Source organism: Coptis chinensis, chromosome 3, assembly GCF_015680905.1.
Source record: "Coptis chinensis isolate HL-2020 chromosome 3, ASM1568090v1, whole genome shotgun sequence".
NCBI classification, from domain to species: Eukaryota; Viridiplantae; Streptophyta; class Magnoliopsida; order Ranunculales; family Ranunculaceae; genus Coptis; species Coptis chinensis.
This window is the reverse complement of record NC_141458.1, coordinates 123,087,853-123,113,386: the sequence shown is the minus strand read 5'-3', so window position 1 is coordinate 123,113,386 and position 25,534 is coordinate 123,087,853. Positions and strand designations below refer to the sequence as shown.

General features: G+C 35.1%; 2 long non-coding RNA genes across 2 annotated transcripts; both read right to left on the bottom strand.

Moving 5' to 3' along the window:
- Window positions 1-4,931: 4,931 nt before the first annotated feature.
- Window positions 4,932-6,901, bottom strand: LOC147514053 (uncharacterized). Its single transcript, XR_015217445.1, has 2 exons — window positions 6,611-6,901; window positions 4,932-5,654 (listed from the first exon to the last, which is right to left on the bottom strand). It is a non-coding gene; the product is annotated as an uncharacterized LOC147514053 (long non-coding RNA).
- A 3,846-nt stretch (window positions 6,902-10,747) lies between these two features.
- Window positions 10,748-11,922, bottom strand: LOC147514052 (uncharacterized). The gene is made up of 4 exons (XR_015215880.1): window positions 11,790-11,922; window positions 11,634-11,692; window positions 11,283-11,503; window positions 10,748-11,182 (listed from the first exon to the last, which is right to left on the bottom strand). It is a non-coding gene; the product is annotated as an uncharacterized LOC147514052 (long non-coding RNA).
- Window positions 11,923-25,534: the final 13,612 nt, after the last annotated feature.

The window sequence follows — 25,534 nt, the reverse complement described above, 5'->3', positions numbered from 1 at the left end:
GATATAAACTAAGTTAGCAGGCTAACCATTTGTTGAAACAGAATTATCAAGGATTGTATTATACTTTGGATACAGTATATAGCCTGTGCCCACGCCACTGTTTCAAATTATGCCCAAAAGAACCCCAACTAACATAATGATAAAAACTCAGCTTACAAAGCAGCCATTGTTGACCAAATCAACGATGACCCAGTACTATTTCAAATCAACATTGTAAACTATACAAACCCTATAAGACTTTGAATTTATCATGTCACAATTTGTGAAATACAATACTAGCCGCCGGATGGAGCCCGCTTTTTATTAGATAGATATCAAAGTGTTGTTTTATACTATTAACATACTAGTTAATGGTCGTGCCATCGACATGGATTTTATAAAGGGGCATCTCGTAGGCAACAACGAAAGTGTAGTGTGCTAAAAAACATAACAACTTATTTAGTGATGAAAAGTAGTTTTCTTTGAAAATTTTGTAACATTGAAAGCATGTGGAAATAGGTAACTAACGTATAACATTTTTAATAAGAAAAACATAGGTAATTTGATAACATAACAATTACAGAATTAATCTTGAAACTAAGTTGTTGGCACATAATTTCTAAATTTGTTCTTTGCATTGACTTCATGAGAAGAAAATTTATAAATGAACTAAGCTTCAATTGTCTTACATGTGTAGACCATGAGATTTATCAAATAATAACATCAGTTGCAATTACTAAGAGAAAAGCTTGCATTGCGTTTACAAAAAAAAATGACCTATCGAGTTACACGACCTTTTTGATAAAAGAAGTTACAAAAGAAGTTATTATGACGTTGCTTAGAGTATCCGCATTGTGTTTTTCCGCAATCTTCAGCGAGATGTTGAACAAACTACTCAACTTTCGCTACTAACTTACCTGTTATTAATGATTACTGAAACTTATTAGTACTTTCAGAATGTAATATATATATATATATATATATATATATATATATATATATATATATATATATATATATATATATATATATATATATATCGGTTTGTCTAGAGTGCCACTCTTATAGTGACACTCTTATCTCACACTTCTGGTCCGTTAGATCTGTTTCGAGATCATCAAATCTAATTGAAATAAAGGGTATAATGGTAATTATAGTGTTTCTCTCCCAAATTTCGTTTCTCAATCTCCAGCAAAACCGACGCCTTCTCTCTCTCTCTCTCTCTCTCTCTCTCTCTCTCTCTCTCTCCTCTCACTACAGAAAATCTTCAAAAATTGAAACCCAAAATCAACAATAGCTATCATTCATAATCCAAAATCAAACCCAAAATTTCGAAACCCACAAATTGATTCACGAATTGATTTCGAGTTTGATTCACAAATTTGCCTCTTCAAAAATCGAAACCCAAAATCATGGTGCATGCTAACGTTTACCGCAACTGTAAATCTCTTTCACTCTTTTATTTTCATAAGATTTATTATTATTGTTTGTTTCATTTTTATGATAATCATGCTTTGATCTGATCTAATCTTAGTAGTTTATGGGTTGTTTAGATCTAATATTTCAGTTTCACATAGTGCTTGGTGTTACGCAATCCCTTTCGCAAATGCTACTAGTTTTCTACTTATCAATATGTTGAGCGAGGGACCGCCATATTTTTTGCAAGTTCAAAGTCCACATTAAGGGTTCAATTCCTTCTATTTTTATGTTGTATCATGATGAATATGTAAAGTTGTGAACCATAATTTAGTTTTAGCATTTCATTCATTTAATTTCCTTTAATGTATAAATTTGAACACTCAATCCGATTTTAGCCAAAGCGCCCAGTTAACTATTTAGTCAAGAATCGATATATTCTTTCTCCCTTGGTACATGTCCTTTGCGACCTCCTTCACACTTGTGTAGTGCCTTATCTTTGCTGATAAAGTCCTCTTTGTTCATTAGCTTACTAGCAAGATGGCGAGAATCTAGACAAGGCTATAGCCTCATCAAATGATCGGGTTCGATTTTGAGGTTTCCTTCCCTTCAACTGCTTCGATCTCATTGTTGTCTTGCTATTTTACTTAGTTACATTTCAATGGATAACTAGACTATATTTTACTGGTTAGTTACATTTCTACGATAACGAGACTATATTTTCTGGTCAGGTGGCACCCTTATTTCCTGAATCTTTCGGCTCCAAAAGAAGGTGTTGTTAAGAAAGTTCATTCTGAGGGGAGAAATTTGGACCTCAATCTGAAAAGAATAAAAGCTCGAATGGTGAGGTTTTTCTTCCGTTCTTTTATCTATATATATTGTGTGTTTCTTTGGTCCAATGCATTTGGTGTTAATGAGGTTTTGAATCATGTAGGTGTTCCGTGGTCATGGTCTTGACTACGATGTGGATGGGCTCACGTAAGCTTGAATCAAACTTTAATTCCAATCGTTACAAATAGATGAATCAAGAAATTGCTGCTAAATTAACATTGACCGATATGCTTAAATATGTAGGGGAAACACTTTAGATAACCACGGACTCATAACATTTGCGGGGCATCGTGGTTACGATAAGCAAAATGCTCTTGTGGAGGAGTTGCACCTCGGCTATTTCACCCACCTGTGGGAAGTATATAGGAGACAAGTGCTCATTCTGTGATCATAGCGACAATGGTTTGCAGTTTTTATTTTAGAAATATTAACAAGTGTGACTCTTTGTAAGCGATGCGGGGAGTTTCTTGTAGAAGCCGCTAAAAAGGTTGGAATAGAAGGAGCGCCGGAGTTTCTTGATGACTAATAATAAGGGAGTCCAAGAGGTCTATTCTCCATAAACAAATAGGTTTTTCTTACATTTACACTTATTATTTTCTTTTTAAACTGACATTCTTCTTGGTGGTTATCTCAAGGTTTACGTTGAACTTGAGAAGTACTCCGACCACATAACAGCGCTCCATACTATGTGGTATGTGCTCCGTCTCATCATTATTCTCACTAAGAAGTAAAAGAAAATTTTCCTTCTGTTGATATTATGGATTTTTTTTTTGCCTTACTAAGACGATTCTTCCGACGGATCAATGGAAAAACAAGCTCGATTGGCGCCAACCCCCGAGGTCTTTGCAAGAGCTTTTTTGGCGGTGACTAAATCAATGTAACTAGGGTGCATTTGTTGGAGATTTGTACCTTACCTTTGTTCAGCTTTGAAAAATAAATTGGTTTGGATTCGAGGACGCAGTTGTTTATGTACTCTATTGAAGCATTCTGTCCCCGGGCATATTATGTATTCTATTGAAGGATTCTGTCTCCGGGCATATTATGTATTCTATTGGAGCATTCTGTCTCCGAGCATATTGAAACGGACTGCGCATTTTGGGATGTAATGGTGATTTTAACATGACATTTGTCTATTGTGATATAGTAGCTAACCATAATTCTTAACTTAAATTTAGTCAACTTAAAGCTCTTCGGTTCGCATTAAGCCAAGCAAATACAAATTGACAGACTTTGCCGACGAAGTGATATAATGTCATTGATGGCCACTTACGTTCGAGAGGATTGTGATTCCGGTGTACACTTCGCGAACTACCAAATAGTGCGTGTAATAAAAATTTGAATGATGTACATGAATGCCCATTGAGCCAAGTCCGAATTGAATAATCTTAGGATGTGTTTGATTTGTAGGAATATAGTTCCGTGGGGAACTGCCATTTTATATGTTTCGTTTGATTGAAACTTCGGAGATCTGAGATGAGAAACCATGCTAAAAATTGCATTTTGCCAAGTTCGACCGTTGAAAACACGTATTTTTACAATCCATATGCACACTTCGTTTGAGACCAACTTAGTTGACAATGTTATTTATCTTGGATATTCACAAATTGTACAATTTCTTCACTTCCCCTTCAGTTTTCTTTACCCGTTGGTCCTTTCCGCCCACACCGTTTGGCCTTAGTACCAAACGGTATGGCCATGCCGTTTGGGACTAAGTCCAAAGCGGTGGCCAAATATGCCGTTTGGGACAAAGTCCAAACACGATTTCATTTTTTGCAAGTTCAAAGTCCAAACGGCATGGCCACACCGCTTTGCGACTAAGGCCAAACGGTGTGGCCATGCCGTTTGGACTTTGAACTTGCAAAAAATATGGCGCGGTTCTGTTTGACTTAGTCCCAAACGGCATGGCCACACCGTTTGGACTTAGTCCCAAACGGCATGGCCATACCGTTTGGTGGCCAAACGGTATGGCCATGCCGTTTGGGACTAAGTCCAAACGGTGTGGCCATATCGCTTGGATTTGAACTTGCAAAAATGGCGTGTCTGTTTGGACTTTGTCCCAAACGGCATGGCCACACCGTTGGACTTAGTCCCCAAACTGCATGGCCACACCGTTTGGTACTAAAGGCAAACGGCGGCATGTCCACACCGTTTGGACTTAGTCCCAAACTGCATGGCCACACCGTTTGGTACTAAGGCCAAACGGCATGGCCACACCGTTTGGGACAAAGTCCAAAACGGCACACATTTGATTGTTAGGTGTTTGATAGTTTTGTAACATACATTGAGCAATCAAATTATTGGAATCCATTCCAAGGGGAAAATAAGTTATCCCCAAGGTCGATTAGTTTTTTAGGTTTCTTCCATTTTGCAAAATATTTGACTTAGCTGTGATTGTTATTTGCATTTTGTTAGTTAAAATAGTTAAAGAGAACTTTGTTTTCGATCATGTTGAACGATTTATTCCTGGGGATGCCAAGTCTTGTGGAAGGGAGTGTAATTAATAGCGAGGGTAGGATTCAAGGTGCGATAGCAATAGCTAGAACCAATTTATACACTCTTTGATTCCTTTTGCCTCACAACTTTGCCCTTAAAATTGAGTTGCCTCACAAACACCGAAGACAAGCCAAAAAGAGTGAAAATAACTAAATAAGCCACTTATAGTTCGGTACCACTTATAGTTTTATCTTGAAAAGGCACAGTTGATACATGAAATTCATAATATATGAAATTTCTATTTCTCCTCCCCGAGTATAAATAAGTACAGCCACAAGACAAATACATGAAAAACTTCAGCTCATCAACCTTATTTATAATCAAGCACAATTGGAATTGTACTTCAATGATCCCAAGTGACTATCCTTGTAGCAAAGAAGGTAGCTACTAGTTGTATCTACGAGGGGATCGACGTCATGCATGTTCTCGGTTTTCTTCTGTCTGTTGATTTGCTGAGGGCCACATCGGAGTAGGACTTGCAATACCTCCGTCATTGAAGGTCGCTTTGAAGGTAAAGCACAGGTACATATGATCCCTAGTCTGAAGACCAAACTCATTTCATGCAAATAACATGGATCCCTGATCTCCTCGTCCAGGGCATTAGTTATAGATTTTTCCTCATTAAAGTGACGCCATGCCCATTCGGCAAGACTTATGTGCTCATCTCCATCATTAGGTTCCTTTCCCGTAGTCAATTCTAGGAGTACTACCCCAAAACTGTATACATCGATCTTTTCATTCACCTTGGTTGTGTAAGTGTACTCTGAAATTCAATCAACCAACTGCAGTTTAGCCGATTTTCCAACTTTAAGTATGTTATAAAACTCATAGTGTTTTATAACATACTTAAACTACCTTTTAAGAATACAATTGCGGCCCTCCAAAAAACTCATAGTGTTTCTTTTCTTTTCAATTTGATGATCAAGCTCCAAAAGCTGAAAGATTTACAGTAACTGAATTTCAATCTTTATAAAGTCACTAAAGGATAAGTGCAAGATAATTGCAATAAAACGAAATCTTAGTGGAACTAAAACATGACAAAGACAAACAAAAAGTACAACACCACAAAGATTTAATATGAAAACTTAAAGCTTCAAGAAATGTTTTAGTTACGGCTCCTAGAAAAATGGAAGGTAAGAACACTAGAAATATAAAGTCATAAAAGTTTCATAGCCCACAACATACTTCTAAGTGGCAACAGTTTTTCATTTACACTTTTATAAAATCCCATATCTCACTTTACTAACACAATGCATATTTGAGTGGTTTTGCTTTCGATAAAAGTCTAATTTTAGTGAGCAATTCTAAAGGACTTGGTACCAAAGACTCGAGTCATGAATATGCACTAACCCTAAAATGTAGTAGAATATATGATATGAACTATATAAATGATCATATACCTTGCTAGAGGCGACGACTTACTTTCGACAAGAAGGCCTCATCTTGTCATACATAGCCAAACAATCTTAAATACCTATGTGTATGACTGCTTAAGAATGGAAACACATAGGCAGAAACAGTACATAAGTAAAACCATAGGGATCAAATATGAAGTTATTGTGTCACGGCCTCAATAACTATACTAAAACTATGGTTCATAATGCAATAATTTTTATTCTTATTCGAAACTGCATTCATTCAAAGACATTATATAACTTTTACAAAAAATCACAAACACTATCATTTGCGCATTTTCTGAATTCCATAAAACATGTGAATTCATTTGTGAACTACCAAATATATCACACTACCTACATCTTAAACCGTAACACATTACAGTAAAACTCATCACAATAACCAAAATACCCTTCATTCACCAAAAACCCTAAACCCTAATCAATTTATCAATACTCCCAAAATATCAATTCAAAAGCCAAAAAATAACTCCTACCCATTTATCCATTCTGATCCAATTCCACATTTCCTTGCCGGGCAACCTAAAAAACACCAAAAACAATCATAACCACATTCCAAAAACAAAACTAAATATAATGAGGGGTTAACATTTTCTTCAAACACATTACCTAATAACTATTCCTTGGGTTTATCAATTGTGGCTGAAGAAGAAGAAGAAGAAAGCTCTTCAGCTTCAACAAGTTAACGAAGACGTTGTTGAAGAAGTCTGACTCTGTTTTCGATTGTTCTGAAGTTTTCTCCATCTATAAGTAGTCCATAAAGCAAGTCCACCGTATCGAATATATACGATGCCCATAATTATGGATACGTTCGCATCTAAGCTTTGAAAGGCGATAATGGAGTCAAATCGCGATTTGTGAAGAGTGGGGAAATCGAGTTTTGGCTATACCATAGCGTTGGGTTTTTTGGGATTAAAACCGACCGATTTGGTGGGGTTTGGTCGTTGGTTGAGTGTTGTCAAGAGAGCTCAGTGGTCGTTAATGGCGCCAAGAGAACTCTCTCCGGAGCGATGGAATTGGGTTTTAGTGAGAATTTCGTGTTTTCGTTTTTTCAGTTTTTGAATTAGTTTGAAATTTTGAAATTTCACAATTTTATTTCGAACTAGATCCGTGATCTGATGAACAGATCTGAGAGACCAGAAGAAGTGTGAGATAAGGGTGTCACTCTAAGAGTGGCACCCTAGACAAACCGTATATATATATATATATATATATATATATATATATATGTGTGTGTGTGCAAATCATAAACATGCATATAGCAGCAAGACATTAAAACAAAAAATGTCTACGCGTATAATAACTGTCAAGTATATCAATTGAGTATACCCCCGCATCTTAATTAAGATCCACCAATTGTGAAGTAAATATGAATTAGACACCACCCATTGATTGACCACATAGCATTCACTATGATAGAGATATACAAAAGCTCCTTTAACAATATTAACTACATCAAGGACCTTTGTTTTGCAAGTTAATATAGCAAGCATCAAAATAAATATCACATGATCACCACACGTCATAGTCCCATATTAGTTAAAAACACAATTTCTTTTTTGTTGAACAAAAAAGTTTCCACCACTTTTGTGTGGATGACCATGAGGTGAACAAAAAACTTTCCATAAATTAATTGTAAGAACATGACATAAATTAGGCATACATATTCTGTACAATATGTGATGACAGAGGAAGTTTGTAGGGATAGACACATGCAAAATGGATGTCTTGGTGTGCCTTCACCCTAGCAACCCCCCCCCCTGTTGCTATATGGGAAAAAAAAACATATGTCAAGTTAATGTTTCTAAATGCATTTGGTTTCATATATTCCAATAAAGAATGTCCCTAATCAACATGTGAACCTTATATACTTTGGTTAGATGAAGAATTTGGGCAAATAAGAATGTTGGTTAAAGAATACTTATGCAATATGAAGGGGAACATGTATGGGATGTATGGAGAAGGGGATGGAATAATAGCTTCAAATATTGTTATATCAATTCAAGAAGTACACTGGTTAATGACCTATCATAAGTCCTTTTCAGGTATGGAATAATTAAAAAGTATAAAGTATAAATAGATGTTCTCCACATCCCATTTGACACATAAAAGGGAGGAAAAAAAAATTAGAAAACGAATCATCAAACCTGAAGTAGAATAATTCTCAAGATATGCACCGCAATAGAACCCAAAGTTGTTTTGCTATACCAAAGTCGTGTGAAGGTGCAATACATTTAGCAAACAGTTGGGAGATCCTTTTAATCATAAAAGATGCAGCCACTAACCCATTGGGGAGATTGAGATGAAGCCTCAAACAGCCAAACAATTTTTGTCTAGGACCGTTGAGGCAACTTTTTATTCCCTTTCAACACATTGGTTCTTATTTTAGAGTGACATATCTTTCTTATACCTTTCTGATCCCTTAAAACCAACCAATGAAACTCTCGTTTGTTTTTTCTATCATTTCTTCACCACTCAACATAGAAATATGTATAAACTGCAAATAGATTGAGTTAACAATGGAAAAGAAAATATTGTTTTAGTCAAATAAATATTCCATATTTTCCGAAAGCAAGAGAACCAAGATAATTTTATGCCTTCCATCTAAGAAGCGAAGAATGTGAGACCCGGAACTACAAAAAATACTTCCATAAAAACAAAAAAGAAAGAAAAAGAAATAAGGTTTAAAAGCATAAAAGAGACCAAGAAAGAAAGTGCAAGGATCGAACGGCAATGTTCATGTCGTAAAAAAAAAATGAAAATGAAGTCTAAAAGATTGCTCCCCTTCTGCTTGTATGTTACTATACGGCCTTAACAATAAATAAAACTATAAAACATAAGACTTACAAAGAACATAAAGTTTAATGGGAAGTCCTATAAATGGCTTTGAAATTCTAGAAAAATGTATTGTAGTCCGCCTACATGAAATAGATTGAACGTTACAAAAAAGACGAAAAAGATAGTCGTCAATGGTTCAGAACATAGATTATGGGAATGAATTTGTGTCCATTGAAGGTATTTTTTTTTCTTCACACATTCAACCCCATAGTTCCATTTAAGTCGGTAATGCACTCGAAAACCACCCAAAAACATAACATTGAAACCAAATTCAACCCCAAACAAAAACATAGTAAATCACCACTCTTGTTGAACTGATATAAATTATTCAACAATAATTTAACATTCCAAACCATTTATGAACAAAAAAAAAACAATGAAAACCAAAAATAACAATGATTGTGAAATAAAATTTTGGAAAAGTATTCCCAAAAAAAACAAATAAATTAGTGTGTGAACAAAAACATATGTTTGTGAGTTACGCATCGCACCAGAGATTGGAGATAGAGTTGTGAGTAAGGTAGCACTATGAAGCTTTGCCTAAATGATATACGTGTTCAAAAGAGAAAAACAAATTATCAGATTATCACTTATTAACTTAAACTTTCCATTAAAAACAATTAACGGAACCCAAGATTGATGAGAGAAAAATAAGAATAAATAAATAAACAATTTGAAGTTGGAAACTGGAAACTGGAAATTGAAAATAAAAATAAGAACCTCAATTGATGAATACCTCGTTGAGAATGCAAAATCCACCATTGTATCACGCAATATTTGAATGGGGAGAAGTAAGCTTTACTTTTTTTGCATTGAGAACTTGGAGGGGAAGAACTTTGGAGAACGAAGGGTTTGACATTTGCAAATTGTTTTTTTCTCGCATTTCATTTTAGTTTAAGACCTGTCCTTAGAATGAGAATACTGAGAAAGAGAACAAAAGGTTTGTTGTTTATTTTCACAATTAAGACCTCTTATTAATTACTTAATCTCTTTCAGCGCATCCCGACCATCAAATATCAATCAATTTAGTCATTACTTGGATAATGATAAGAACTCATCCTAAGATGCAGCACAAAGTTTATGAGAGCCTATACATTTCACCCATGACCTAACTAAAACACAAATAAAAAGTGCTTGTAAAGAATTTATTTCATTTGAATGAAGTAGGAAAATAATAATCATCGTAAACGAAGAGTAACTACACAAAATACCTAAAACCAACGCACAATGCAAATTTAAACAAGAATGAGAAGGCATCTATTTTCGTCCCCAATTATGCTTCAAATGTTGTTGCTACAAACTAACCTTAGATACAACTTTCTCACTTTGGAAGTATATCAATAAAGAAAATCCACATTAACTACTTCTGCTACAAGATCAGTTTCAAGATTACATTATAAAATATATGTAAAACAAAAGAGCATACCTTCAATTCCGACATAAGTTTGAGTAAGTGCTAAATGTCATTATATTTTCACACTATTTAGCTGAAGTATGTTAAGCAAAGCAAAGCAGACATTAGCAAACCAAAAGTATATGATAATGCTGATAGAATACCCATTTAAAGTAGGAATACAAAAACAAAGAAAAACACAAAGCCAAATAAAGGTAGCACGAAGCAATCTACACTAAATATAGCAGTCATTGGAATCACTATCTACTTTAAACCAATTCCATATATATGTACACTTCAGGTGAATGATTTTATAGGCAACATGCTTAATCTACATTTCTTTGTTGTGTATAGTGAAAAACTAATAGAAATATCAATTGAGGGAAAGGAAAATTCCATATTATATATCAGAAAACTATTAGAAACTTCGATCTTTATGGAGACCACATAATGTTTGAACAGGAAAGTTATTGCTTTCATTGAGACAGTTGAAATCTACAGAAATGCCTACTAAAGAAGTTTCATAAATTCAAATGATTGAATCTATGATCAATGGAAGATAAACAATGTTACTGATTTTCAATTGCCTACATACGACCATACAGGAGAAGAGCACCCTCCGCAATTTCTTCCCGCTAAATCAACTAAAGATATTCTATTAATTCAAGTGACTAAATATGATTTCAAACTAAAAAATTTAACGTTGACATAGTATGAAGAATATACATACCTGAGCATCATCCATAATTCGATATCAAAATTGTTCTCATACCCTTGCCCAATGAAATTCAGCCACCACTTGTTGTTCCATGATAATCTATACATTGATAGAAAAGATTCCTAATTAATTCCTAATCCTACTCACGTTGTCATCGAGGCATTTAAGCACATACTGACCTTAGATTTATACGCCGTACCTGGGTTTCATGCACAGTTTGAGTTCGACATTGCGAAGGCAGCCTTTCTCGTTGAGCAATTATTGGTTGTTGTTACCAAAAAAAATTAATAAATAAGATGTGCTAGCATTGCAACATATGAACTTTCCCTGGCCATTAAAGAAAATTACACACACCTCAGTTGTATTAACCATTTGAGTTTGAATTTTCTTACGCATCCTTGCCCCATGATCGAATTTCGACTGCACATTGAAAAAATAGACAAAACAAACTCAATGATAGCTTTAAAATACATAAAATGAGATTTTATGATAGAGAAGAAAAATGACAAAATTATGAGCAAATAGTATGAAAAATATTTCATACACATACGTCAACTCAAACTTGTTGTGGCTCCCTTGCTCGCTGAGGTCTCACATCCTGACATCCACCTGTAAAAAGAAAAAAATCTTTGCACTAAGGATGTGGTAAGAAAATTACATACCTTAGGCTCATTCACCCAAAAAAATAATAACCAAAATTGCATACCTCAGTTTCATTCACTGCTTGAAATGGATGAGTTTACTACACCCATTTCTTCTTCCAAGATTTCTTTCAAAGCTTAGTCTAAGAAAAAGTGAATATTGTTATAAAATGGATGAATATATATAAAATAGGGAGGGATAGACCCACTCCCATTTAGGGGTGTGCATGGGTACCCAATTACCCGAACCCGAACTATTTATAGAGGTTCTGGGTCCTAAAATGCTAGACCCATTTAAAGTGGGTCTTCAAGAACCGACCCGATAAAGAACCGAAACCGTTAGAACCGAATAGTAAAAAACCGATGGATACCGGAACCGATTAGTTTGATTTTGATATATAGAATTTAGTATTATATTACACTAAATAAAGACAAACCCAAACATTATTATTATATATAGTCTATATTTGTTAGGTGTAAAATTATACTAAATATATATAACATTTAGCATAATAGTGAATGTGTGTTATTAAATGCATCTTTTATAATATTACATTAAATATGTGTATTATAAATATTAATAATAATGTTTATGTGTCTACGTCTACATTATAGTCAGTATACTATGAATTAACTAATGCAATTTGTCTATATTAACTAATGCATGAGCGCATTAATGCGTTTGATATATTACATGTATATATATTAGATAACGAATACATGCAATGCTAACTAACAATTGTGGTACATGTGGTATTTATTCTATATATGACGCATTACGTATAGTATAATATACATATGTTCGATTTAAAATATACACATGCGTATAATGTATAAGAATGTATTTAAAATTTTTAGATAACTTTCAAATATTATTATTGAATTTAGGACCATTACTTTTTATGATAGGACAAAAATATCAATGATAAGTGTTATAGTCGCCGTAAACCAACTTTTATCTCGGTTATATAATTAAAAAAAAATAGCAATAAAAATATATAACCCGATAAGAAACCGAAATCGGAACCGACTTAATTAATGGGTATAGGTCTGGGTTTTCAAAATATAAGAAAAAACCCGAAAGAACCGAACCTGATAGGAACCGCTAAAAATAGACCCAGAACCGAAATCGATAATAACCGACCGAGAACCGACCCATGAACACCCCTACTCCCATTAGAGCCACTCCCGAGCCACTTCATCGACTTACTAATTGAATTAAGACTCTATTTTTTGTGGATATGATCTTCTCACAATGGATAGCATACCCACAAAATTTCATTCTATTTGGATATGTCTAACCTTGCGAAAACTAGTGTTCAATTTTGAACATTTATCTAACGGTCAATAATTTTCTGATTTCATAATAACATTTGATTAGGTTAGAGAATGAGCCAAAATTTGGTGGGCATGTTATTCATGGTGGGAAGATCATATCTACAAAATATGAGCTCTTAATTCAACTGGTAGGATCATATATGACTTTGTACATTTTAGGAGTGGCTCAGGATTGGCTCTAATGGGAGTGGGTCTATCCCTCCCCAAACATATAAAATAGCATGAAAAGTATATATAAAATGGATGATCGAGTACATGCAACCTGAACAAAGTGATATGATGGAAATGTGCTGAATAAAATTTAAATACAGACCATACATGAATGTCAAAGGACCTGACGAGTGTAGCTAAATGTGTATTAATTCAAAATCTTGATTCCAACTCTCAAGGATCAATTTAAAATGTATAAATGAAATCTTTAAATTGATTAAGCATAAGAAGTCAAGTTGAAAAGAAGAAAACCATTGGTTAACTTGGTTAACTTGGCCATTCAAAGATTGTTCTATCTATTAAATGGTGAATGGTTCGTTTCTAAGGGAGATTCAGATAGTTATAGGAGAACAATTTAAATAAGAAATTTGAGGAGGAAGCTTACAAAAGAATTCTTCATTAAGTATGAATAAACAACTGAATTCGTTCTACAAAAGAAAAGAGATGGAAAAGCTTACAAAACAGGATCGAAGCATAATTCTCATTCTTTTATAAAGACAATTTGAGTAGGAAAAAGAATAAACTTAGAGGCGTTATTACCTATAAAATTGAACCGACCGGTGAAGCAAGATAGAAAGACCAAAAATTGGATTTATCACAAACTTCTTTGCCGAGAATTAATGTTTGGTGCTTATTTTGTGGTGCTTACTTTGTATTGAAAACAAAAGGAAGGCTTCTTTGAATTTTCGAAAGATTTTCAATAATTAATTTCTAAATCGTATGGAAGAGATAACAGTTGGAAAACAAATGGGTTTCTCTGTTTCAAAGTTTTTCAAAATTAAGAGTCCCAATTAATTTATAATCTTGCGTTTAGGCACCACAGCGAATTGTGACCCTCAATTTATCCATCGTTAGATGAAATCCTAGCCCTGTCCTATTTAGTTGATATCCAAGTGTTTTTTCCTTATATTTATCATCGATCCTCTCTCTATATTAAAGCATATATATCATTATTGAGAAAGAGATATGCCACGTAAGTGGACACTTAAATTATCAAAAGTTAATTTCCTAATACATCTACAACTTGAACCGTACGTTAACTATGAAGAATCCTTCACAAACAAAAAATATTTTGAGTAAGCATTGAATTCTAAGTTCAGTAAGATTCTAGATTCTTAAATACGAGAAATATCTTAAACTCTTACCTAATTTACACAAACTATCGAAAATAGTCTGGGATATGTTTAGGTCTAAAAACTTGTATGTATATAAATTTATTAAAGCTCGCACCAATGTATTTTTCAAGCTCTATTAAAAATTCATGTCTTATCATATTAAAACGAGGATTCCTCTCTCTATTGAAAACAGAAAGTCCGAATGTTTCTAGGAGCCGTTTGGCCACCATTATTAATAGAAAGAATTATGTTTTTAAACTTAGTTCTAACCTAAATATTTTTGAGATAATCTTTTATGGAATAAATGATATACCAAACAATCAAATACAAATCAATTTCTTATTTTATGACTAAACCAAAAATAGAAACATAAATTGCCAAAAACCAAAAATAATTAAAATATGGTAACTCGTTTATAGAGGAAAGCTCCATAATTTTTGTTTCTCATTTTTTAAGCTACTTCTTTTTGTTTATGTTTTAATGAATTATCTCACTTTGAGGATGAGATAATGTTCTATAACTTTTTACCAAACAATTCTTTTTAAGTTTAAAAACAATAATGTGATTCATAATAGATTATATATCATAAAATTGATTATCATAATTAACTATTAAAACGGAAATCGCACTTCTAAATTAAATTATATATTCAAAAGCTCATACCATTAATGTATATCATCTCCTATTAAAACGAGAATTATTCCTCTCCCTATTGAAAACAAAAATCCCACTTCTAAACTATTAAAATAGGAATTCCCCCTTATTAAAACAGGAATCACACTTCTAAATTAAATTATCTATTCAAACAGAAATTTATCCACCCCATATTAACGCATTATTAAACCTTCTAGTTAACTGGTTTCAATCCCTTTTACCAATTTGTATGGGTACATACGTAATGTGTATAGACCTCAATGTGGTCCAAATTAAATGAAACAAAAAGAAAAAAAAAAATGGTCGTGAACTTAGATCTGCTCATACAATATGTTCAAAGAGGAACATGTGCAACTTAATTAAACAAAAACGCATAACAAAAAGTTACATGCAATGCATTGATGCATAGTTCGGGATTTTGGAATTCCAGAATTCTGACATCTTAAAAAATTAAAATTCCACCTATAATTTCAAATATTTATAGCAAAATTCAAAATTTGTATATATCTATTTTTTCTAAAAACCGAATAGACGGAATTCCGAGATTCCAATTGAAATCACAAACTATGATCACATTCAAGATTTGCACATAAAGCCCAGTCCGGAGCATATTTAAATGATAACATTGCTAGATTGAGAATGAATATAATTGGTATATATGAGAACATTCTAGCTAATTGTTGTGACCTAATTTTCGTTAGTCCTTTTTTCTTCCTTTCTTCTTTCTCACTTTTCTCTTTTATACATTTTCCACTGCGGGCCCTCTAGCTATTGATTTTCTCGCCCATCTCTCTCTCTTCCTTCAACCACGTGACCTTCTTTTCTACCACAGACTACACCGCCCACTTCTTTTATCCAATCCTCTGCCTCTCACTCCATGATTCTCTAGTCTCTACGGTGCCATCGGCTTGGTGGACCTCTTTAATGTCCCTAATCCATTGGGCTGGACCTCCAGGATGCCATAACACTAAGTCACTAACAGAGTGATATATATAGCTGTAGCGACTCCTATAATTTTTTTATGGACAAAAGTAAATGAAAATACTCCCATTTTTTTTCTCCTATAAAAGAATCTAAATACTTTAAAATCCGCGCCCCTCAGCTACAGTCCCACAATAGTATTTTAAGATTTTTTTTACAGAGAGTGACTCTCAAGGACAAAATTGCCGAAAAAGTAACTCTAAAGGATACCTTTTTTTTTCGTAACTCACAATGACTGGATAGATGAAAGGTCAAGTATACCCTTGACGCGAAATAAAAAACGGATTGAATAAATTAAATATCAAGTATACCCCTGACACGAAATAATTAACGGTCCGGCCCAGATGAAACGACTCGGTATATTTAGTATGAACATTCGATGTTTATAGTTCTTGGTATGAGCATTCAATGTCCATACATGCACATTCAATGTTCATAGTCCTTTGGGTATGAACATTCGATGTTCATAGTCTTTGGGTATGAACATTGATTGGGTATAAACATTCGATGTTCATAATCCTTTGGGTATAAACATTCAATGTTCATAGTCCTTTGGGAATGTTCATAGTCATTGGGTATGAACATTTGATGTTCATACATGATGAACATTCAATGTTCATAGTCCTTGGGTATGAACATTGATTGGGTATGAATATTCGATGTTCATAGTCTTTTGGGTATAACATTCAATGTTCATACATCAATATATTGTATAAGGTACATTCACATATTTGGATATGAACAATCATTGTTCATACACCAGCAGAAGGTATGAACACTCATTGTTCATAGTAAAATGACAGAAATGGTAAAATTGGAAAATATTTATTTTAAATCCGGATCATTTATCTTTGAGGGTTATTTTCACGGAAGGGTATAATTGCCATTTAAAAAAAGTAAAAGGGTCGGGCCCACTTATTTTGTCCTTGATGGTTCATAATTTTGAAATAGTGGGTTTGAAATTTGTCCGTGTGAGTTACTCACAAAAAACAGTGTCCCCTGGAGTTATTTTTTTCACAAATTAGTCCTCTGGACTATTTTTCTGTTTTTTATGTATCTCTCAATCACTTATCTATTTTTTATGACGTTTTTACCCCTATATTTTTTAGTTATTTACACTCTCAATCGCTTGTCTACTTTTTAAAATGTTTTTGTTCCTGTTTTTTAATGTAAATTCCGATACTATCTTTTTTTTGTTTGAAGCAAAACGCACAGCGTGCGTGCATCAGTGTAGTCTTAAAAATCACTCGTCATCTGATGTAATGGTTGGCAACTTGGCATGCTAAAAGAATTTATTTGAAACGCACTTACGCACGCCATGTCATCCCAGACTCCCAGAGTGACGACGTGAACCTCATTCTGTATTTTTCCGAGGTCTGTCCTTGGAACACTGCAATAATATCTAATATGATCATGCCTATCATTCCATTTTCTGCGAGTCCAGAGTGCATAGTCAAGTATAATGATTTGATGGTGGGAGTCCCTGAAAAAAAATTGATGATGAAAAGGGTAGTGGCCCACTTTGGCTGCGTATGATCAAATCATGCATCATTCTTATCTTTAATGAAATTCTCCGAGGGTACTTCATTAAGTTCATTTATTTCTAGCTTGTTAAACGAAAATAACAAACAAGTTGTCTGTGATTATAATAGTCGTTGTTCCTTCGCAGTTTTTTTTCCCGGTTAAGTGGTCATTCGCGGCCGGTTAGGCGGTTACCACCCTCGTTTGTGGTGTCCAATGGTTTATTTTTAATTTTTTTCCCATGCATGTGTTGGGAACTCTTGTTAAGGCTGAGTCCAATGGCTCCCTATTCCTTTAAAAGTAGTGTTAAAGTCAATAAAGTATAGCTAAAGTCAATAAAATAGAGTTAAAGTCAACATATTTTATTCTCTATCATTATTTTTCTATGTATATATACAAAAGATTTTACTCTCTATCTCTATTTTACTCTCTATATATAAAATCTGTTGACTTTAGCTCTACTTTTAAAGGGATATGGAGCCATTGGACTCAGCCTAAGGAAAACAACATCTTGCTACCGAATATGGGTGGCATGACCAGCAGCTAGGTATCGAGAAAGTAAAGCCAATTCGGTATCTCAGTACCGGATCTATAATTTGGTTTTGGAGTAGCAACGAGTTACTGAACCAAGCATGTTTCAGCATATGTTTGCTAAATGAATTGAAATTTCGCCATCTCCCTAAAATTTCAAACACACTATATATATGAAGTTAGGGTTTTTAACTTAGAACAAAAGAGAGAGAGAGATAAAAAAATCCAATTTTGAGAACAACCAAAATTTAGAGAAAAACATTGCAAAGAGAAAAAATTTGTAAAGAAAAAGATTGTAGAAGAGAGATTGTAGTAAGTGTTGAAGAGATAAGAGATAATTGATTGTAATCTTTCTTCTCACTCTTATAAATGATTTGTTCTTGTGAAAATAGGCATTTGGCCGAACTACGTTATATTTTGTGTTTCATTGTGTTATGTTTTTTTACTCTACATTGTTATTATTGTTTGTTTGTGATAGTTAATTCCATAGCTTAGGTTTGTAGTTGTTGGTTGTAATAAAAACTTAAAATTTTTCGATTAGAGTTTAGAGTGTCCAAATACAAATTATTTTAGGTGGAGATTGATTGGAATTGTTTTCCCTAACAAGTGATATCAGAGCCAGATTATATCAATCACAAATGTTATTGTTCCAAACTTTGCTAAAAAGGTGTTTGATTAAATTTCTAAGAGCAGGTTTGAGTTGAAATAGTTTGTTTATATGGATCATTCTATAAACACTCGTATGACTAGTCTAAATAAAAGTAACTACACCATTTGGAAAGCCAAGATGGAAGATTTGTTTTATTGCAAAGACTTGGCACAATCCATTGAGAATGGAGGAGTAAAACCAAATGTAGTATCCGTGGCCGAGTGGAGCAAGTTTGATAGAAACGTTATTGAGTACATTCAATAATGGATTGACGATAATATATTCCACCATGTATCTCAAGAGACTACTATTTTTAGCTTGTGGAAGAAACTCGAAGACTTCTATTAGAGGAAGTCTGCCGGAAACAAAATATTACTCATTAAGAAGTTTGCTAAGTCAAAGTACAAAGAAGGTTCTTCAATGTCTGAGCATCTTAATGAAGTACATAATATTATCAATTAGTTGCATTTGATAAAGATTGATATGGGTGACGGAATTGAGGTTTTGTTACTATTGAACTATCTACCCGATAGTTGGGAGACTTTGACAGTTTCTTTTGGCGGAGTCGCTAAAGATAGAATCGTTTCAATGGAAATGGCTACCAGTGCATTGCTGGATGAGGAGACAAGAAAGGATTCATAGAGTAGCTCCTCTCACTCAGAGATCTTTGTTACAATAAAAATGGGGGAGAGGTAAGCAGAGTAGAAAACCACCTCATTTTTTATGACAGAAGCAAATCTAGGGGTGAATCTAGAACTCCTAAGAAAGAGAGACAATGTTACTATTGTGCCACTAAGAGTCCCTTCAAATACGAGTGTAGAACACTAAAGAGGGATGAGAAGAATAATTGTGTACATAAAGACGTAGTAAAGAGAAATGGAATTACAAGCCGAGATACTACCACAGTAGTAGACGATGATCTAGTGGGAATTGTGTCAGATTGTGTTTAGTACCTCATGCCAAGATACAGAGTGTGTGATAGATACGTACCGGAGCATCCTATCACGTCACACTGCACATGAGTTTCTTTACTACCTACAAATGCAGTGATTTTGGTGAGGTGAAGATGGGTAACAGTGGAGTCTCAGAGATTACACGCATTGGTGATGTTTATGTGGAAACTAGTGTCGGTTACACCTTGACACTCAAAGATGTAAGACATGTCCCTGACATTTGACTAAGCAGCCTAATTTATGCTGGGAAGTTAGATGATGATGGTGTACATAGCTCATTTGGTAATGGGGTATGGAAACTAAGTAAATGTTCTTTTGTGGTAGCCAAAGGGAAGAAGTGTTATTCGCTTTACAAAATACAAACTAGTTTGTGTAAAGTAGAGTTAAATGTGGCACAAAACACAAGCTAGTTTGTGTAAAGTAGAGTTAAATGTGGCACGAGAAGAAGCTTCTACCAAACTATGACATAAGAGATTGTGTCATATGTGAGAGAAATACATGGAAGTTATTGCCAAGCAAAAGACATTGCCAAACATCAAAGGTATGCAATTAAATAAATGTACTCGTTGTTTGGTTGGAAATTAAATCAACATAAGCTATCTTTCCAAAGATTCCTCTCTTACCGAAAAGAGAATGTCCTTAAGCTAGTACACTCATATTTATGTGGTCCCATGAAAGTGAAGTCTCATAGGAGAGCTTTATACTTTTTGACTTTCATTGATGATGCGTCAAGAAAAATATGGGCATATAGTTTGAAGACCAAGGATGAGGTTATTGGTGTGTTCAAGACTTTCCATAGCATGTTAGAAAGAGAGGTCGGGAAGCCTTTGAAGTGTATTCATTCAGATAATGGGGGAGAGTATATTGGGACGTTTGAAAAATATTGCAAGAGTCATGGAATTCGTCATGAGCAGACAGTGTTCAAGATACCGCAGCACAATGGTATAGCTAAGAGGATGAACCATACAATTGTATAGAGGATGAGATGCATATTATCTCATTCTAAGCTACCAAAGAGTTGCTGGGTAGAAGCAATGCACACAGCCGTATATGTGATTAACCTATCGCATTTGAAGTCTCTAAATAGTGATTATCTAGAGAGAGTATGGTCAGGCTGAGATGTTGATTATGGATACTTGAAGGTATTTGGGTGTAGAACATTTGTTTATATTCCCATGGATGAGAGGTCCAATGTCACGCCCCGAGACCCAACACACATCCCGAGGACGTGGAATGAATCTCGAGGCAGACACCTATCCCGATTCTACCGAAATTTCGGCAGAGTTTCCTTTGTTTGATCGACGTTCGTAAACCCTAAAAAACCTGTCATAACCTGTCATAAACCCTGGACATCTTATAATTCATTCCTCCAACCATACATACATCCAACAACCATATATACCACACTTAACTCTAACTACTACGAGGGGATATGGCGATATAACTACAAAACAAGGAGAACGGATTTGCCAATCACGATTATTACATCAAAATGACCTAGCTCTCTATATATCTGACAACAAAAGAAACTAGTCTCTTTCTATACAACCAAAGGAAAAGAGCTAGGCTCATTATATACAAACAAAAGAATAACCTAGGTCATCTCTATCTGATCCAAAATATAAACTTAACTCGCCTCTCGTCAAGCATGGGAAATCCTCCCAAATCCCCATAATAACCCTCCTCGCTAGGGTTAGGAAAAGCCTCCTCCATGGCCGCTCGTCTCGAAATGTTAGGTAGGATGAGCAAACAACTATGCCTTGATGAAGCGACATAACCAATAATAGTTTACTTATAGAAAACATTTAAAACATGCGGGGTTTCTATAATAGTATTCAAATATTGTGACTATGTATATATACATCACTAACTAGCATAAATCATATCGGCATGCTTCATTGATATACAAAATATAGTTTTCACAATCAAAGACATACAACTATCGTGGCATTTGCGATCCTATTAGAATGGTGAGGGTGCGACCGGGTACTCGGCCAGGTCGATCCGCAGGCAATCTCGGTTCAAGATACTTCCGGTGTGAACCATGCACCGTTGTTTTTCGATTTTTACGGTGAGGGAGCCGAAATTGTTGTTTCGCAGACAACACAAAATCCCCAAAGCTTTTAGGGCTCAAGGTGGGCCCTGTGACACGACCCCATACGGGCTGTCACCTAACTTATGGTGGTCAACCGTTCGACGACGCAGACCTTTCGGGATCGACACACATCCAGGTGGACTAAACTCTCACTCCCGGCCTAAACCTCATCGAGGTAACATGTAACCCCACTCAAGCTAATCACCATACAAGTGACACTACAAGCATGGTTATCTAGAAAAGTAGAAAAGGAATTCCGGACTACATCCGGTGATGCATCCCTTTAAAAGTGGCCCACCACCTCGAAAGGTGTACACCACAGTTGGAATCTAAGAGCTTAACCGCCGTCTCAGGAAATGCGACAACGGTTCCTTCTTTATAGAATTCACGGTTCCTTTTCTAAATCTCCTCGTGATAAACATAGTAATATCTATATATATATATATACTCGTATTACCGATTATTTTCAAATCGCTTAGTTACATATCTAGTTTTTCTTTTAAAAGCTGTTGATTATATAGGTGTGAGTTCATGGATTTCCGAAATCGAGTAGAACAACCTATGACTCCCAAAGCGGGCGATCATAGTAAATAACAACCGATGATTCCTAAACGGCGAATCATCGTAAATAACAACAACCATTAGGAAAAATCGTAACACCGCACCTAATTACAAACAACCGGGTAATTCTTACCCGCAAGATTTCAAAAATCCATCTCTCTGTCTCCCCATCGAGACAAGAGACGAACCTTTCCCCAAAACCAGTTTTCACTTTTTTAACGAGAAAACAATCCCTCGCTACCCCGATTTTACAAAAAACCCATTTCACGCGAAAAGCTATCCATATACTTAATTCATATCGAGGAAAACTACAATGCAAAAACATGAATATCATATATACATGCATGGTTGATCATGAAACTATTTCTTAACATTTTAAACAACTCAAATCATGCATGAAAATAAGCGGACTATATATTGGTATGTAGGTTCCTACCTTAGCAAGCTCCGTTCTCCTCAAGCCCACTTAACCGAATCGGGCCCGCTTTTTAACCGAATCCCTCAGTATTTACTCCTACACATCATATATATATCGTCGACCATTAGAAGTTATCGAAGCGAACAAAATTCTTATATAGCGTAAAGTCGAGAAGAATCTCGACACTACACAATTTGGTTTCGGGTAAATTTTTATCTAACTATCGCTAATGAGCTCGGGCCATTTAAGCACCGTAACTCGACGGTCTCTGGTGTTTTCGGGCGGGGCAAGCCCTCATATCGACGCCAATCCTATTCTATCCCAATTCCCAGTCCAAATTTCAACTACAACCCATTCTCCACTTCTCAATTAACCTTAATTCTATTAATAAAATCGGTGGGTGTTCCTTATCCCTCGGTCATTACTCAATCAACTCTTATACAGTTATAAATCGACATAAATCTCTTGAAATTGTAATGAATAATCAAATTCTTACCGAAAACGAAGCAACAATCGCTCCTAGCTCATGACTCCACCAAAATTGCTCCACTCTCTGGCCAACCGAAGCTACTCACTGCGGTACATCACCCCCAACCCAATTAATTACATAAATACATCACAAGTTATCGCTATCGAGTTTAAATTATTTGATGGAGGCGAAATCACTCACCTTTCACTTCAATTTAAGCTTTGGTATGCTTTCGAAATTCCCTAGCTTCTCCAAACTCTTTGCCGAATTCTACAACCACCCCATTCAAATGTCTTGATAACATATCCAATCCATTGAAACGAAGTTTAAACTAATTGTTTGAAACCAAATTACTCACCTTTAAGTAGAAAACACGACGCTTAATTCAATTAAATTTTTGAATCCACCTGTTGTTTCCACTCCACTCGTCGGCCCATCGCTATCTGCCGACCTTCAACACCCACAATACACTCAGTTACAATCGAGGTATCGAATTCCATCAACATTTAAATCAAATTATCACCTAGAGACGAAATCGCACTCACCTTTCTCTGCGATCCGGCGAACTTCCAGTAATTTTTGTATCTCCACCTTCGAATTCACGGTTTCTAAGGTTTGGGGGTTTCAATTTCTTGTTTGAATCGATTGGATTTGGCGATTTAGAGTTTCTCTCTCTTAGGGTTTTTAGTATTGCGAATTGGGGAAGAAAAGGTTAGGTGCGATTCTGATTTCGCGATTTCGGTTGGTGCGATTGTTGTTTGGGCCGATTTTTGGTTATTAAGGCCCAAGCCCAATTAGACTTAAAGTCTTAATTCACTCTTAACCGCTAAGTCATTTGACTTCGCGTCGTGATTATTTTTCCGGCCCATCCCGCTAAATTCAATCTCCTATATTCTATCTCACCGCAGGCTATGAGAATAACCCACTCAAGCGTGTAAGCTGTTAACTCGTGCCAGCTTCGCACGCAGAAAACCGCTAACCGCCATTTTTGGTCAAATTTTTCGCCTATGGTCGCTTACCTAACGTGACTTATGAGTCGGAGTTAAGTTTCATCCAGTTACGTACGTTTGAAATATAAACCCGACGACCAAATTACATAACAACCCTGGATTTGATATGAAATTTACAAAAATACCCTTAATAATAATTCAGGACTTTACATCCAAGCTTGATGACAAAGCCAAGTAATGCATTTTTCTTGGTTATAGAGATGATAAGTTTGATTATAAGCTTTATGATCTGATTAACATAAAGGTAATCCGAAATTGAGATGTTGTGTTCTTGAAAGAAGTAGGACTTTGAGAATGGTGAAAAGCTAGAAGCTTTTGTTGACGATCTTGTTGATTTAGAGCCAGAAGTTCCTACTATGGAACGAGTTGCATAAGACATTAAGAATGCAGAGAACCATGAGTTTGAAGCTCATGATGATGATCCTATTGTTCATGATGGGATTGGACCTATTGAGATAGAAGATACAGAAGATGTGCATGAACCATCACCTGAGCAAGAAGATCGAAGTGCGTCCTCCTGAGCAACCAGATGATGAGTTGAGAAGATCTGAGAGAAAAAGACAAGTTTCAACCAGGGTCCCACCACATACCTATATATTACTATCCAATGGTGAAAAACCTATATACATACTATCAAAAAGATCTTGAAGATACAGACAAAGAGAAGTGGTTGAAGGTCATGCAAGATGAGATGAGTTCTTTACATAAGAATCACACCTATGACTTGGTTGATCCCAAAAGGAAGAAAAGTTCTCAATAACAAATGGGTGTTCAAAATCAAGCATGAAGAGAGTAATCCACATCCAAAACACAAAACTCACCTTGTTGTAGAGGGATTTAGTCAGAGGAAATATATTGACTTTGAATAAATTTTCTCTCCGGTCGATAGTTAAAATGACTTCTATTAGAGTGATATTAGGTTTAACCACAAGTATGAATCTAGAGGTTGAGCAACTAGATGTTAAGACATCTTTTCTTCATGGTGATCTTGAGGAAAATATTTACATGAACCAACTAGAGGGTTTTGAGGTCAAAGAAAATGAACATTTGGTATGTAAACTGAGAAAGAGTTTATCTGGTTTGAAGCAGGCACCGAGACAGTGATACATGAAGTTTAAGTCCTTTATGGTGAAGTATGATTACAAAAAGTCTTCTTCAATTTCGATCACTGTGTGTTTGTTCAGAAGTTTATAGATGGTGATTTCATAGTGCTCTTGCTATATGTGGATGATATGTTAATTGTTGGCAAAAACATCAACAAGATAGCAAGTTGAAAAAAGACTTGAGTAAGTCTTTTGAGATAAA